This window comes from Procambarus clarkii, chromosome 50 (genome assembly GCF_040958095.1).
Source record: "Procambarus clarkii isolate CNS0578487 chromosome 50, FALCON_Pclarkii_2.0, whole genome shotgun sequence".
Lineage (NCBI taxonomy): Eukaryota > Metazoa > Arthropoda > Malacostraca > Decapoda > Cambaridae > Procambarus > Procambarus clarkii.
In genome coordinates this window covers 36,488,813-36,503,581 of record NC_091199.1, presented here as the reverse complement: position 1 = coordinate 36,503,581, position 14,769 = coordinate 36,488,813, and the positions used below count along the sequence as shown (strand labels likewise).

Genomic DNA, 14,769 nt, shown 5'->3' with positions numbered 1-14,769 from the left:
CTATCCAGGTCGGGCCAGGTCAACCATCCATGTTTAGTGAGATCAACCATGCAGGTCGACAATCCAGGTCATGTTAGGTCGATAGTATAGGCCGTGTCAGGTCGACAGTACAGGCCGTGTCAGGTCGACAGTATAGGCCGTGTCAGGTTGACAGTACAGGCCGTGTCAGGTCGACAGTACAGGCCGTGTCAGGTCGACAGTACAGGCCGTGTCAGGTTGACAGTACAGGCCGTGTCAGGTTGACAGTACAGGCCGTGTCAGGTCGACAGTACAGGCCGTGTCAGGTCGACAGTACAGGCCGTGTCAGGTCGACAGTACAGGCCGTGTCAGGTTGACAGTACAGGCCGTGTCAGGTTGACAGTACAGGCCGTGTCAGGTCGACAGTACAGGCCGTGTCAGGTCGACAGTACAGGCCGTGTCAGGTCGACAGTACAGGCCGTGTCAGGTTGACAGTACAGGCCGTGTCAGGTCGACAGTACAGGCCGTGTCAGGTCGACAGTACAGGCCGTGTCAGGTTGACAGTACAGGCCGTGTCAGGTTGACAGTACAGGCCGTGTCAGGTCGACAGTACAGGCCGTGTCAGGTCGACAGTACAGGCCGTGTCAGGTCGACAGTACAGGCCGTGTCAGGTTGACAGTATAGGCCGTGTCAGGTCGACAGTACAGGCCGTGTCAGGTCGACAGTACAGGCCGTGTTAGGTCGACAGTACAGGCCGTGTCAGGTTGACAGTACAGGCCGTGTCAGGTTGACAGTACAGGCCGTGTCAGGTCGACAGTACAGGCCGTGTCAGGTCGACAGTACAGGCCGTGTCAGGTCGACAGTACAGGCCGTGTCAGGTTGACAGTACAGGCCGTGTCAGGTCGACAGTACAGGCCGTGTCAGGTCGACAGTTCAGGTCATGCCAGGTATACAATGCAGGTCATGCCAAGTCATCCATCCAGGTCATCCATCAAGGTCGTGCTAGGCCAACAATCAGTGTCATGCCAGGTCAGTCATCAAGTTTGCGCCAGTTCAATCATTGAGGTCGTACCTGGTCATCCGTCAAGGTCGTGCTAGGTCAACAATCAGTATCATGCCAGGTCAGTCATCAAGTTTGCGCCAGTTCAATCATTGAGGTCGTACCTGGTCATCCATCAAGGTCGTGCTAGGCCAACAATCAGTGTCATGCCAGGTCAGTCATCAAGTTTGCGCCAGTTCAATCATTGAGGTCGTACCTGGTCATCCGTCAAGGTCGTGCTAGGCCAACAATCAATATCTTCCCAGCAAACATAAAACGTTGTTTGACGTTTTTATTGGGTCTCAGAGAGGTGAGTCTGTAACTATTTATATTAAGACGTCTTTTTAACATCAAATATGTGTGTGTGTTTTTTGTGAATGTATTCAACATAGTTGTGTTTGTGGGGGATGTGCTCTGCTCTTTCGGTCTGCCTCTCAACTCTCAATCAATCAACTGTTAATAACTACCAACTATTTTTTCCCCGCACACACACACATACCCCCAGGAAGCAGCCTGTAACAGCTATCTAACTCCCAGGTACCTATGTACTGCTGGATAACAGGCGCATCAGGGTGAAAGATAATTACCATTTTATTTCTGCTATCACCAGGGATCGAACCCGGACCCTTGGATTACGAGTACAGAGCGCTGTCCACTCAGCTATTAGGCCCTTCTCCTGATGTGTGTGCGTGTACTTACATAACTGTACTTACCTAATTTTGCTTGTAGGGTTTGAGCTCTGGCTCTTTGGTCCCGCCTCTCAACCGTCAATCAACAGGTGTACAGGTTCCTGAACCTATTGGGCTCTATCATATCTACACTTGAAGCTGTGTATGGAGTCAGCCTCCACCACATCCCTTCCTAATGCATTCCATTTGTCTACTACTCTGACACTGAAAAATTCTTTCTAACGTCTCTATGGCTCATTTGGGCACTCAATTTCCACCTGTGTCCCCTAGTGCGTGTGCCCCTTGTGTTAAAAAGTCTGTCTTTATCTACCCTATCAATTCCTCTGAGAATCTTGTATGTGGTGATCAGGTCCCCTCTAACTCTTCTGTCTCCCAGTGACATGATGTTAAATCCCGTAGTCTCTCCTCGAAGCTCATACCCCTCAGTTCTGGTTCTAGTCTGGTGGCAAACCATTGAACCTTTTCCAGTTTAGTCTTATTCTTGACTAGATATGGACTCCATGCTGGAGCCGCATACTCCAGGATTGGTCTGACATATGTGTTATATAATGTTTTGAGAGATTCTTTACACAAGTTTCTAAAGGCCGTTCTCATGTTAGCCAACCTGGCATATGCCGCTCATGTTATCCTCCTGATATGAGCTTCAGGGGACATGTCTGGCGTGATATCAACCCCCAGGTCTTTCTCTCTCTCTGACTCTTGCAGGATTTCATCTCCCAAACTATACCTTGTATCTGGTCTCCTGCTCCCTACACCTATCTTCATTACATTACATTTGCGTGGGTTTAACTCTAACAAGCATTTGTTCGACTATTCCTGCAGCTTGTCCAGGTCTTCCTGAAGCGTCAAGCTGTCCTCCTCTGTCTTAATCCTTCTCATAAGTTTGGCGTCGTCAGCAAACATTGAGAGGAATGAGTCTATACCCTCTGGGAGATCATTTTGAGCCCTACAGAACCCTGTAGGACTCCACTGGTGACTTCACGCCAATTTGAGGTCTCACCCCTCACTGTAACTCTCTGTTTCCTATTGCTTAGATTCTCCCTTATCCACTGGAGCGCCCTGCCAGTTACTCCTGCCTGTTTTTCCAACTTATGCATCAGCCTTATATGGGGTACTGTGTCAAAGGCTTTCCGACAGTCCAAATAAATGTAATCCGTAGATGTATGGATATGTTTGTGTACTCACCAAATTGTACTCACCTATTTGTGCTTGTGGGGTTTGAGCTCTGGCTCTTTGGTCCCGCCTCTCAACCAGGGGACGTGTGTGTGTGTGTGTGTGTGTAGTCACCTAGTTGCATTCACCAAGTTGTCCTTTTGGGGGTTGAGCTCTGCTCTTTTGGCCTGCCTCTCAACTGTCACTAACTACTACTATTTTTTTAACACACACACACACACACACACACACACACTCAGGAAGTAGCCCATAACAGCTGTCTAACTCCCGGGCACCTATTTACTGCTAGGTAACATGGGTATAATTGTGAAAAAAGCGACATTACGTGTCCAGGGTGCTGTCCACTCAGCCACCAATGCCCTTCGATGTGTGTGTGTGTGTGTGTGTGTGTGTGTGTGTGTGTGTGTGTGTGTGTGTGTGTGTGTGTGTGTGTGTGTGTGTGTGTGTGTGTGTGTGTGTGTGTGTGTGTGTGTGTGTGTGTACTCACCTAGTTGTGTTTGCGGGGGTTGAGCTCTGGCTCTTTGGTCCCGCCTCTCAACCGTCAATCAACAGGTGTACAGATTCCTGAGCCTATTGGGCTCTATCACATCTACACTTGAAACTGTGTATGGAGTCAGCCTCCACCACATCACCCCCTAATGCATTCCATTTGTCATGGGAGACCAAATTTGCCCAAATCTTGGGCAATTTCGAACTCTTCCAAGGCCTTGTGCGTGTTCCCCTTGTCTTAAATAGACTGTCTTTATCTACCCTATCAATTCCCTTCAGAATCTTGAATGTGGTGATCATGTCCCCCCTTACTCCTCTGTCTTCCAGCGAAGTGAGGTTTAATTCCCGTAGTCTCTCCTCATAGCTCATACCTCTCAGCTCGGGTACTAGTCTGGTGGCAAACCTTTGAACCTTTTCCAGTTTAGTCTTATCCTTGACTACATATGGACTCCATGCTTTGGCTGCATACTCCAGGATTGGCCTGACATATGTGGTATACAAAGTTCTGAAGGATTCTTTACACAAGTTTCTGAATGCCGTTCGTATGTTGGCCAGCCTGGCATGTGCCGCTTATGTTATCCGCTTGATATGTGCTGCAGGAGACAGGTCTGGCGTGATATCAACCCCCAAGTCTTTTTCCTTCTCTGACTCCTGAAGAATTTCCTCTCCCAGATGATATCTTGTATCTGGCCTCCTGCTCCCTAAACCTATCTTCATTACATTACATTTGGTTGGGATAAACTCTAACAATCATTTGTTAGACCATTCCTTCAGCTTGTCTAGGTCTTCGTGAAGCCTCAAACAGTCTTCTTCTGTTTTAATCCTTCTCATAATTTTAGCATCGTCCGCAAACATTGAGAGAAATGAATCGATACCCTCCGGGAGATCATTTACATATATCAGAAACAAGATAGGACCGAGAACAGAGCCCTGTGGGACTCCACTGGTGACTTCACGCCAATCGAAGGTCTCACCCCCTCACCGTAACTCTCTGCTTCCTATTGCTTAGGTACTCCCTTATCCACTGGAGCACCTTACCAGCTACACCTACCTGTCTCTCCAGCTTATGTGCCAGCCTCTTATGCGGTACTGTGTCAAAGGCTTTCCGACAATCCAAGAAAATGCAGTCCGCCTAGCCCTCTCTTTCTTGCTTAATGTTTGTCACCTGATCGTAGAATTCTATCAAGCCTGTAAGGCAAGATTTACCCTCCCTGAACCCATGTTGGTGATTTGTCACGAAGTCCCTTCTCTCCAGATGTGTTACCAGGTTTTTTCTCACGATCTTCTCCATCACCTTGCATGGTATACAAGTCAAGGACACTGGCCTGTAGTTCAGTGCCTCTTGCCTGTCGCCCTTTTTGTATATTGGGACCACATTCGCCATCTTCCATATTTCTTGTAGGTCTCCCGTCTCCAGTGACTTACTATACACTATGGAGAGTGGCAAGCAAAGTGTCTCTGCACACTCTTTCAGTATCCATGGTGATATCCCATCTGGACCAACAGCCTTTCTAACATCCAGATCCAGCAGGTGTCTCTTGACCTCCTCTCTCGTAATTTCGAACTCTTCCAAGGCCGCCTGGTTTACCTCCCTTTCTCCTAGCACAGTGACCTCACCTTGTTCTATTGTGAAGACCTCCTGGAACCTCTTGTTGAGTTCTTCACACACCTCTCTGTCATTCTCTGTATACCTGTCCTCGCCTGTTCGAAGTTTCAATACCTGTTCTTTCACTGTTGTTTTCCTTCTGATGTGACTGTGGAGTAGCTTTGGTTCGGTCTTGGCTTTGTTTGCTATAACATTTTCAAAACTTTTCTCTGCTTCTCTTCTCACCCTGACGCACTCATTCCTGGTTCTCTGGTATCTCTCTCTGCTTTCTGGTGTTCTGTTATTCCGGAAGTTCCTCTTCGCCATTTTGTTCAGTTTCTTCGCTTCCAAACATGCCCTATTATACCATTGATTCTTCTGTTGCTTCTCGGATTTTTCCCTTTGGGCCGGGATGAACCTGTTTACTGCCTCCTGACACTTTTGGGTAACATAGTCCATCATACCCTGTACAGACTTATCTCTGAGGTCTGTGTTCCAAGGTATTTCACTTAGGAAACTGTTCATCTGTTCATAATTCCCCTTTCAGTATGCCAGCCTTTTGATTCCTAGTTCTTTTTTGGGGGAGATAAGTCTTAGCTCTACCAGGTACTCAAAGTTCAATACACTGTGGTCACTCATTCCCAAGGGCGCTTCCATCTTAACTTCCCTTATATCCCACTCATTTAGGGTAAATATCAAATCAAGCATTGCTGGTTCATCTTATCCTCTCATTCTTGTTGGTTCTTTGATGTGCTGGCTTAGAAAGTTTCTTGTTGCCACGTCCAGCAGCTTAGCTCTCCATGTTTCTGGTCCTCCATGCGGGTCTCTATTCTTCCAATCTATCTTTCCATGGTTGAAGTCTCCCATAATTAGTAGTCCAGATCCATTCCTGCTAGCAACAGAAGCTGCTCTTTCTATTATGTTAATAGTGGCCATGTTGTTTCTATCATATTCCTGTCTAGGTCTTCTGTCATTTGGTGGTGGATTATATATGACTACGACGATAATTTTTTTCCCTCCGTTTGTTATGGTACCTGCTATGTAGTCACTGAAACCTTTACATCCCTGAATATCCATCTCCTCAAAATCCCAGCCTTTTCTTACTAGCAGAGCTACACCACCCCCACCTCTTCCTTCCCTCTCTTTCCTCATAACATAATAGTCCTCTGGGAACACTGCGTTTGTTATCGTTTTCGTGAGTTTTGTTTCTGTGAGGGCTATTATGTCTGGGTTTTCCTCTAGTACCCGTTCTCCAAGCTCATTTGCTATATTTGTAATTCCATCTATGTTAGTGTACATTGCTTTGTGGCTCACTTTCTTCTGTCCCTTCTCAAATCGCCTCCTTGGTGAGTGTTCTGCTGGTGGGGGAGGCTGTTCCATGGGTGTGAGGACCTGTGAGGTGGATAACAGGGTCTCAGAGGATACTGGGATGAGGGGCGGGGATCAATTGAAGGGGGAGGGCCAGGGAGGGTATGGGGTGAAAAGGGAGGGAGGACGGGAAGGAAAGGGGGGGAGGGAGGACGGGAAGGAAAGGGGGGGAGGGAGGACTCGGGAGGAGGGGAGGGGTAGAAGGGTGGGGATTGGATGTGGGGGGAGGGAGGTTTGGCTGATCATTTGAGTTGGGGCAGGGAGGGTTTGGGGTAGGGGGGTTTTCTATGCAGAGGAGGGTGGCGGGGTTGTCCTCCCTTCTGGTATTACTGGGTAGCTGGTTGTGGGTTCCCCCCTCGCCTCTGGGGGTGTTGTGTTGGGAGCTGTGACTTCCTGGTTTTCCCCTCTCGCCCTTCGCCTCTTCCTTGCTTCTGCCGCCACGGCTCTCTCCTCCCTTGTCATGTCTCTCTGGAGGAATACATTTTTTAATTTTCCCACGTTTTTTAGGGAGCTCTTCCTTGATAGGATCTTCTCCTTTATGCTCTCATTTGCAAACACTATCTTTATCATTTGGTCTCGGTCTTTGTTGTACCAACCTAGCCTGAAAACCTTCTCATTGCTTTGCTCAGCCCCTTCCATGTCTAGTGCCTTTAGTACTTCATTCACTGCTGCTTTGTCCTATTCATTCCACTCTGTCCTATTAGAGACTTCCTGCTCTTTAATACCCACAGCAACCACTGATCTGTTCCTTTTCAGCAGTTGGCTAGTGGAGCGTTCCGCCTCCTGTGAGGTGGCTGCTTTCATGGCCACCTCCATCACTGCAGTCATTACTTCAGGTTTTTTTAGTATTTCCGCAAATGTTACTTTTATTGTGGCATTCTCATCCAAAAAACTATTACCACCTTCTCCCTGGATGGTTTTCTGAGTCTCAGCCTCGATACCATTCTCTTTGAGGGCTCTAATCTCCTTCTTTGCTGCTGTCAGCTCTCTTTTCAGGTTGCTTATTTCTTTCTTCATTTCCCGCATCATTTCTTGCATCTCACTCTTGATGTCCTCCAGAAACTGGGCGACCATTTCTTTCATTTCGTCATCATGGCCCTTCCCTGTTCCCCTGGTACCTCTGGCTGCCATGCTTGCCCCTGTTCCTATAGTTGTGCCGTAATAGGATTTGTCAGGAGGGCAGAGCGGGATGGGGGAGGGAGAGAGAGAGAGAGGAAGAGAGAGAGAGAGAGAGAGAAAGGGAGTGATAAAGGGAGATATAAATGGGTGGGTGGGGGCGATCCGACCCTTCCACTGAAGTGAGAAGAAAGTAGAAGAGGCGGAGATGGAGAGGGAGGCGGGAGGGAGAGAGAGAGGGAGAGAGAGGAGAGGGAGGCGGGAGGGAGAGAGAGAGGGAGAGAGAGGAGAGGGAGAGAGATGGAGAGGGAGAGAGCGGGTGAGGGAGAGAGGGGGGGGAGGTGTGTGTGTGTGTGTGTATGTGTGTGTGTGTGTGTGTGTGTGTGTGTGTGTGTGTGTGTGTGTGTGTGTGGTGTGTGTGTGTGTGTGTGTGTGTGTGTGTGTGTGTGTGTGTGTGTGTGTGTGTGTGTGTATGTGTGTGTGTGTGTGGATGTGTGTGTGTGTGTGTGTGTGTGTGTGTGTATGTGTGTGTGTGTGTGTGTGTGTGTGTGGGCAGAGAGGGAGGGGGAAGGAAAGAGAGGGAGAGAGAGAGAGAGAGAGAGAGAGAGAGAGAGAGAGAGAGAGAGAGAGAGAGAGAGAGAGAGAGAGAGAGAGAGAGAGAGAGAGAGAGAGAGAGAGAGAGAGAGAGAGAGAGAGAGAGGAGAGAGAGAGAGAGAGAGGGGGGGGGAGAGAGAGGCAGAGAGAGTGGGAGAGAGAGAGAGTGGGAGAGAGAGAGAGAGTGGGAGAGAGAGAGAGAGTGGGAGAGAGGGAGTGGGAGAGGGAGAGAGAGTCCCTGTGTGTGTGTGTACTCACCTAATTGTGCATGCGGGGGTTGAGCTTTGGCTCTTTGGGCCAATCTCTCAACTGTCAATCAACTGGTGTACAGATTCCTGAGCCTATTGGGCTCAATTATATCTACATTTAAAACTGTGTATGGAGTCAGCCTCCACCACATCTCTGCCTAATGCATTCCACCTGTTAACTATTCTGACACTGAAAAAGTTCTTTCTAACGTCCATGTTTCTCATTTGGGTACTCAGTTTCCACCTATGTCCCCTTGTTCGCGTATCGCCAGTGTTGAATAGATTATCCTTGTCTACCCTGTCAATTCTCCTGAGGATCTTGTAGGTAGTGATCATATCTCCCCTCACTCTTCTGTCTTCTAGTGTCGTAAGGTGTATTTCCCGCAGTCTTTCCTCGTAACTCATGCCTCTTAGTTCTGGGACCAGTCTAGTGGCATACCTCTGAAATTTTTCCATCTTCGTCTTGTGCTTGACAAGGTGCGGACTCCATGCTAGGGCCGCATACTCCAGGATTGGTCTTACGTATGTGGTGTACAAGATTCTAAACGATTCCTTACACAGGTTCCTGAAGGCTGTTCTAATGTTAGCCTGCCTTGCTTATGCCGCAGACGTAATTCTTTTGATGTGGGCTTCAGGAGATAGGTTTGGTGTGATATCAATTCCTAGATCTTTCTCTCTTTCCGTTTCATTAAGTACTTCATCTCCTATTCTGTATCTTGTGTCTTGCCTCCTGTTTCTACCGCCTAGTTTCATTACTTTGCATTTGCTCGGGTTAAACTTTAACAGCCATTTGTTGGACCATTCATTCAGTTTGTCTAGGTCATCCTGTAGCCTTCTACTATCATCCTCTGTTTCAATCCTCCCTATAATTTTTGCATCATCAGCAAACATTGAGAGAAACGATTCTATACCCTCTGGGAGATCATTTACATATATCAGAAACAGTATTGGTCCAAGGACTGACCCCTACGGGACTCCACTTGTGACGTCACGCCAATCTGAGACCTCACCCTTCACAGTGACTCTTTGTCTTCTGTTACTTACGTACTCCCGTGTCCAACGAAGTACCTTCCCTTTCACTCCAGCCTGCATCTCCAGCTTTCTCACTAGCCTCTTATGTGGTACTGTATCAAAGGCTTTTTGACAATCCAAAAATATGCAGTCATGCCCAGCCCTCTCTTTCTTGCCTGATTTTTGTTGCCTGGTCGTAGAATTCAATTAGCCCTATGAGGCAGGACTTGCCATCCCTGAACCCATGTTGATGCTGTGTTACAAAGTTCTTTCGCTCCAGATGTTCCACTAGCTTTCTTCGCACAATATTCTCCCATCAGCTTGCATGGTATGCAGGTTAGGTACACTGGCCTGTAGTTCAGTGCCGCCGGCCTATCCCCTTTCCTGTATATTGGAACTACATAAGCTGCCTTCCAAATTTCTGGCAGTTCCCCTGTTTCCAGTGATTTGTTATACACTATGGAGAGTGGCAGGCACAGTGCTTCTGCTCCTTACCTTAGTATCCAAGGGGAGATTCCATCTGGGCCTATAGCCTTTGTCACATGCAACTCTAGTAAACACTTCTTTACTTCCCCACTGGTAATCTCAAACTCTTCCAGTGGTTCCAGGTTAACTATTCCCTCTTTTATCTCTGGAATCTCTCCTTGCTCTTCGGTGAAGACCTGGAACTTCTTATTCAGTTCCTCACACACTTCCATGTCGTTTGTAGTGAATCAATCTGCCTCTATCCTTATATTCATTACCTGTTCCTTTACTGTTGTTTTTCTCCAGATGTTACTATGCAGCAACTTGGGTTGAGTCTTTGCCTTGCTAGCGATGTCATTTTCGTATTGTCTTTCTGCCTCTCTTCTCATCCTGACATATTCATTCCTGGCACTCTGGTATCTTTCTCTGCTCTCAAGTGTCCTGTTATTCCTATAGTTTCTCCATGCCCTATTACTTTGCTGTTTAGCTAGCCCACATCTCTGATTACATCATGGGCTTCTCATCTTCATTTCATTGCTTTCCTTTTGGACTGGGACAAACTTGTTTGCTGCTTCCTTGCACTTGTGCGTGATGAAGTCCATCATGTCTACGGCCGTCTTTTCCCCTAGCTCTGTTTCCCATGTTATATCTGTTAGGAATTTTCTTAACACCTCATAGTTTCCCTTTTGGAATGCCAATTTTTTGTTTTCAGTACCCCTCCTCGAGTTCAATAACCCTTCTTCAACCAGATACTCAAACGCCAGTACACTGTGGTCGCTCATTCCTACTGGGGCCTCATAGCCGATTTTCCTTATGTCGGAGTCGATCAGAGTGAAGACTAGGTCGAGTCTCGCTGGTTCATCGTTTCCTCTCATCTAGTGGGTTCCCTGACATGTTGGCTTAGATAGTTTCTTGTCGCCACCTCCATTAGTTTGGCTCTCCATGTATCCTCTCCTCCATGCGGTTCCTTGTTCTCCCAGTATATCTTTCCGTGATTGAAGTCTTCTATGATGAGCAGATGGGATCTATTTCTACAGGCAGTAGAGGCTTGCCTTCTCAATTATAGTGTTAACTGCCATGTTGTTGTTGTAATTTTCTTGCCTTGGTCTTCTGTTATTTGGTGGAGGGTTATATATAACTACTACTACTACTTTTGATCCTCCCAATGTTATGGTGCCTGTTACGTAGTCTCTGAAACCATTGCAGCCCGGGATGACCATCTCCTTGAAGCTCCATTCCTTTCTCATTAGTAGGGCCACTCCACCTCTTCCCCGTCCTTCCCTCTCTTTCCTTATTACAGTGTAGTTCTGGGGAAACACTGCATTCGTTATGATACCTGAGAGTTTTGTTTCTGTGAGTCCGATTACATCTGGGTTCACTTCTTGTGTTCTTTTCCGTAGTTCACTTGCTTTGCTGTGATCCCATCTATGTTCGAGTACATCACCCTGAAGCTGACTCTTTCTGTCCTTCTCAGATTTTGTACTCACCTATTTGTGCTTGCAGGATCGAGCATTGACTCTTGGATCCCGCCTTTCCAGCTATTGGTTGTTTACAGCAATGACTCCTGTCCCATTTCCCTATCATACCTAATTTTAAAAGTATGAATAGAGTTTTCTTCCACAATCTGTTCCCCAAATGCACTCCATTTTTCCACTACTCTCACGCAGAAAGAAAACTTCCTAACATCTCTGTGACTCATCTGAGTTTCCAGTTTCCACCCATGTTCCCTCGTTCTGTTATTATTACGTGTGAACATTTCATCTATTTCCACTTAGTCAATTCCCCCGAGTATTTTATATGTCCCTATCATATCTTCTCTCTCCCTTCTTTTCTCTAGTGTCGTAAGGTTCAGTTCCTTCAGACGCTCTTCATATCCCACCCCTCGTAACTCTGGGACAAGCCTCGTCGCAAACCTCTGAACCTTCTACAGTTTCCTTATGTGTTTCTTCAGGTGGGGGCTCCATGATGGCGCGGTATACTCTAAGACGGGTCTCACGTAGGCAGTGTAAAGCGCCCTAAAAGCCTCCTCATTTAGGTTTCTGAATGAAGTTCTAATTTTCGCCAGTGTAGAGTACGCTGCTGTCGTTATCTTATTTATATGTGCCTCAGGAGTTAGGTTAGGTGTCACATCCACTCCCAGGTCTCTTTCTCGAATCGTTACAGGTAGGCAGTTCCCCTTCATTGTGTACTGTCCTTTTGGTCTTCTATCACCTGATCCCATTTCCATAACTTTACATTTACTGGTGTTAAACGCCAGTAGCCATTTCCCTGACCATCTCTGCAACCTGTTTAAGTCCTCTTGGAGGATCCTACAATCCTCGTCTGTCACAACTCTTCTCATTAATTTTGTGTCATCCGCAAACATTGACATGTATGATTCCACTCCTGTAAACATATCATTTACGTAAATTAGAAAGAGGATTGGTCCCAGCACCGATCCTTGAGGTACTCCACTTGTTACTGTTCGCCAGTTCGACTTCTCGCCCTTTACCATTACCCTCTGGCTCCTTCTTGTTAGGTAGTTCTTCACCCATGAAAGGGCCTTTCCGCTTACTCCTGCCTGCCTCTCAAGTTTGTATAGCAGTCTCATGTGCGGTACTGTATCAAAGGCCTTTTGGCAGTCAAGAAATATGCAGTCTGCCCAGCCTTCTCTGTCCTGCCTTATCCTGTGTGTGTGTGTGTATGTGTGTGTGTGTGTGTGAGTGTGTTTACTAGTTGTGTGTTTACTAGTTGTGTTTTTGCGGGGGTTGAGCTTTGCTCTTTCAGCCCGCCTCTCAACTGTCAATCAACTGTTTACTAACTACTACTATTTTTTTTTTTTTTTTTTTCCCACACCACACACCCCAGGAAGCAGCCCGTGACAGCTGACTAACTCCCAGGTACCTATTTACTGCTAGGTAACAGGGGCACTTAGGGTGAAAGAAACTTTGCCCATTTGTTTCTGCCTCGTGCGGGAATCGAACCCGCGCCACAGAATTACGAGTCCTGCGCGCTATCCACCAGGCTACGAGGCCCCATGTGTATGTGTTGTGTGTGTGTGTGTGTGTGTGTGTACTCACCTAGTTGTGCTTGCGGGGGTTGAGCTCTGGCTCTTTGGTCCCGCCTCTCAACTGTCAATCAACAGGTGTACAGGTTCCTGAGCCTATTGGGCTCTATCATATCTACACTTGAAACTGTGTATGGAGTCAGCCTCCACCACATCACTTCCTAATGCATTCCATTTGTCAACTACTCTGACACTAAAAAAGTTCTTTCTAATATTTCTGTGGCTCATTTGGGCACTCAGTTTCCACCTGTGTCCCCTAGTGCGTGTGCCCCTTGTGTTAAACAGCCTGTCTTTATCAACCCTGTCAATTCACTTGAGGATCTTGAATGTGGTGATCATGTCCCCCCCTAACTCTTCTGTCTTCCAACGAAGTGAGGTTTAATTCCCGTAGTCTCTCCTCGTAGCTCATACCTCTCAGCTCGGGTACTAGTCTGGTGGCAAACCTTTGAACCTTTTCCATTTTAGTCTGTGTGTGTCTGTGTGTGTGTGTGTGTGTGTGTGTGTGTGTGTGTGTGTGTGTGTACTCACCTATTTGTGCTTGCGGGGGTTGAGCTTTGGCTCTTTGGTCCCGCCTCTCAACTGTCAATCAACTGGTGTACAGATTCCTGAGCCTACTGGGCTCTATCATATCTACATTTAAAACTGTGTATGGAGTCAGCCTCCACCACATCACTGCCTAATGCATTCCATCCGTTAACTACTCTGACACTAAAAAAGTTCCTTCTAACGTCTCTGTGGCTCATGTGAGTACTCAGTTTCCACCTGTGTCCCCTTGTTCGCGTCCCACCAGTGTTGAATAGTTTATCCTTGTTTACCCGGTCGATTCCCATGAGGATTTTGTAGGTTGTGATCATGTCTCCCCTTACTCTTCTGTCTTCCAGTGTCGTAAGGTGCATTTCCCGCAGCCTTTCCTCGTAACTCATGCCTCTTAGTTCTGGGACTAGTCTAGTGGCATACCTTTGGACTTTTTCCAGCTTCGTCTTGTGCTTGACAAGGTACGGGCTCCATGCTGGGGCCGCATACTCCAGGATTGGTCTTACATATGTGGTGTACAAGATTCTGAATGATTCCTTACACAGGTTCCTGAACGCTGTTCTGATGTTAGCCAGCCTCGCATATGCCGCAGACGTTATTCTTTTTATGTGGGCTTCAGGAGACAGGTTTGGTGTGATATCAACTCCTAGATCTTTCTCTCTGTTCGTTTCATTAAGTACTTCATCTCCTATTCTGTATCCTGTGTTTGGCCTTCCTATTTCCACCACCTAGTTTCATTACTTTGCATTTACTCGGGTTGAACTTCAACAGCCATTTGTTGGACCATTCACTCAGTCTGTCTAGGTCATCTTGTAGCCTCCTACTATCGTCCTCAGTTTCAATCCTCCTCATAATTTTTGCATCATCGGCAAACATTGAGAGAAACGATTCTATACCCTCTGGAAGATCATTTACATATATCAGAAACAGTATAGGTCCAAGGACTGACCCCTGCAGTACTCCACTCGTAACGTCTCGCCAATCTGAGACCTCACCCCTCACACTGACTCGTTGTCTCCTGTTACTTAGGTACTCCTGTATCCAACGGAGTACCTTCCCTTTCACTCCAGCCTGCATCTCCAGTTTTTTCACTAGCCTCTTGTGTGGCACTGTGTCAAAGGCTTTTGACAATCCAAAAATATGCAGTCTGCCCACCCTTCTCTTTCTTGCCTTATTTTTGTTGCCTGGTCGTAGAATTCAAGTAACCCTGTGAGGCAGGACCTGCCATCCCTGAATCCATGTTGATGCTGTGTTACAAAGTTCTTTCGCTCCAGATGTTCCACTAGCTTTCTTCGCACAATCTTCTCCATCAACTTGCATGGTATGCAGGTTAGGGACACTGGTCTGTAATTCAGTGCCTCCTGTCTATCCCCTTTCTTGTATATCGGGACTACGTTAGCTGCTTTCCAAATTTCTGGCAGTTCCCTGTTGCCAGTGATTTGTTATACACCATG

The 14,769-nt window shown here is 47.1% G+C and overlaps 1 protein-coding gene across 1 annotated transcript in view; it reads right to left on the bottom strand.

Annotated features, from left to right (window-relative positions):
- LOC138351750 (putative golgin subfamily A member 6-like protein 19) overlaps nucleotides 1-14,769 on the bottom strand; it is a 417,660-nt gene that overhangs the window by 165,081 nt on the left and 237,810 nt on the right. The gene's annotated exons all lie outside the window — the stretch shown is intronic.